The sequence below is a fragment of the Oratosquilla oratoria genome, chromosome 24 (assembly GCF_046742065.1).
Source record: "Oratosquilla oratoria isolate Oo_2021 chromosome 24, ASM4674206v1, whole genome shotgun sequence".
Lineage (NCBI taxonomy): Eukaryota > Metazoa > Arthropoda > Malacostraca > Stomatopoda > Squillidae > Oratosquilla > Oratosquilla oratoria.
The window spans coordinates 26392810-26395309 of record NC_134800.1 but is presented as its reverse complement, the minus strand read 5'-3'; positions in this window follow the sequence as shown (position 1 = coordinate 26395309).

Genomic DNA, 2500 nt, shown 5'->3' with positions numbered 1-2500 from the left:
TCGAGTCCTCTAGATCCACTCGAGTCTCAAAGATCCGCTCGAGTCCTCTAGATCCGAAGGAGAAGAAGAAGAAGAAGAAGAAGAAGAAGAAGAAGAAGAAGAAGAAGAAGAAGAAGAAGAAGAAGAAGAAGAAGAAGAAGAAGAAGAAGAAGAAGAAGAAGAAGAAGAAGAAGAAGAAGAAGACGAAGAAGAAGAAGAAGAAGACGAAGAAGAAGAAGACGAAGAAGAAGAAGAACGCGAAGACGAAGAAGAAGAAGAAGAAGAAGACGAAGAAGAACGCGAAGAAGAGGAGGAAGAAGAAGAACGCGAAGAAGAAAAAGAACGCGAAGAAGAACGCGAAGAAGAAGAAGAACGCGAAGAAGAAGAAGAAGAACGCGAAGAAGAAGAAGAACGCGAAGAAGAAGAAGAAGAAGAAGAAGAAGAAGAAGAAGAAGAAGAAGAAGAAGAAGAAGAGGAAGAATACCACCTGACCCCGACTTCTTCTTCTTCTTCCTATTGGACAACCTTACACCCACCCGATGTCCCCAAAATACCACGGATTGAAAAACGGGAAAAACTGGAAAGACTTTATTTTTTAAGTTACGCCCAAGATCCGCTCGAGTCCCAAAGATCCGCTCGAGTCCCAAAGATCTACTCAAGTCCTCTAGATCCGCTCGAGTCCCAAAGATCCGCTCGAGTCCTCTAGATCCACTCGAGTCTCAAAGATCCGCTCGAGTCCTCTAGATCCGAAGGAGAAGAAGAAGAAGAAGAAGAAGAAGAAGAAGAAGAAGAAGAAGAAGAAGAAGAAGAAGAAGAAGAAGAAGAAGAAGAAGAAGAAGAAGAAGAAGAAGAAGAAGACGAAGAAGAAGAAGAAGAAGAAGAAGAAGAACGCGAAGACGAAGAAGAAGAAGAACGCGAAGACGAAGAAGAAGAGGAGGAAGAAGAAGAACGCGAAGACGAAGAAGAGGAGGAAGAAGAAGAACGCGAAGAAAAAGAACGCGAAGAAGAACGCGAAGAAGAAGAATGCAAAGAAGAAGAAGAAGAACGCGAAGAAGAAGAAGAAGAACGCGAAGAAGAACGCGAAGAAGAACGCGAAGAAGAAGAAGAAGAAGAACGCGAAGAAGAAGAAGAAGAAGAAGAAGAAGAAGAAGAAGAAGAAGAGGAAGAATACCACCTGACCCCGACTTCTTTTTCTTCTTCTTCTTCTTCTTCTTCTTCTTCTTCTTCTTCTTCCTATTGGACAACCTTACACCCACCCGATGTCCCCAAAATACCACGGATTGAAAAACGGGAAAAACTGGAAAGACTTTATTTTTTAAGTTACATTGAAAGTATCCTAGGAGACTGTTAACAGTAACACAATCCATTGAAGTTTTCTCAAACGTTTGTATCTGTTTCTGTCTTCGTTCTTCTCGTTTTTTAAAATTTTCTGAAACTTCACTCTTAATTTCACCATCATATAACGGTAAACTGTCAAACATTTCATCGCAATACGTATACTCGTCTGATTCACGAATTGTGGCATTAAATTTTAACACTTTTCTATGAAACTCTTTTAGTGATTCGTTAACATTAAAAGACTTCACATTATCGTAAAATTCTGGAAACATTGTACTATGCTCTGATTTCAACATCTGAAGTTGTTTACAGTTTTTCAACACTACATTTTTAATTATCTTCTTAGTGTTTATCACCCATTTCCAAAAATGTCTCTGTCTTCGTTTCTTAGCAGCAAAAGACTCCGGCATCTTTACACCGCGCCACTGCCCACAGGTGTCCCCTAAGTACCATGGACCCCGCCCCCCTGGCCAAGAATATTTTTATAGATACTTAGATATATATATATATAAATATATATATATATATATATATATATATATATATATATATATATATATATATATACATTACAGGTGAAAAATGTAATCACACATTTGTCAATCACGTGAAACCACTGTTGGAGTAGAAAAGACTGGAGGCGGGGTATCTATATATTTCGATTGCAAGCTGTAATCCTCTTCAGTAGATGAAGAAGACTGGAGTTTGCAATCGAAATATATATATATTCCCCGTCTCCAGTTTTTTTTTACTCCAACAGTGGTTTTCACGTGATATATATATATGTATATATATATATATATATATATATATATACTATATATACACATATATTTATATACATATATATATATGTATATATGCATGTATATGTATATACATATATATATATATATATATATATATATATGTATATATATATGTATATATATATATATATAGATGTATATATATGCAGATAAATATATATGTATATATATATTTCTGTATATATATATATATATATATATATATATATATATATATATATATATATATATATATATATATATATATATATATATTCTGACCGGCAGATAAAACCAGAGAGCCTACCTTCCAAATTATTGGTCTTCAAGGATTAAGAAAGGCACTGGTGTAAAAGCTGTGCTCTACAATGCATATGTCAGCAAGATCAGCTTCA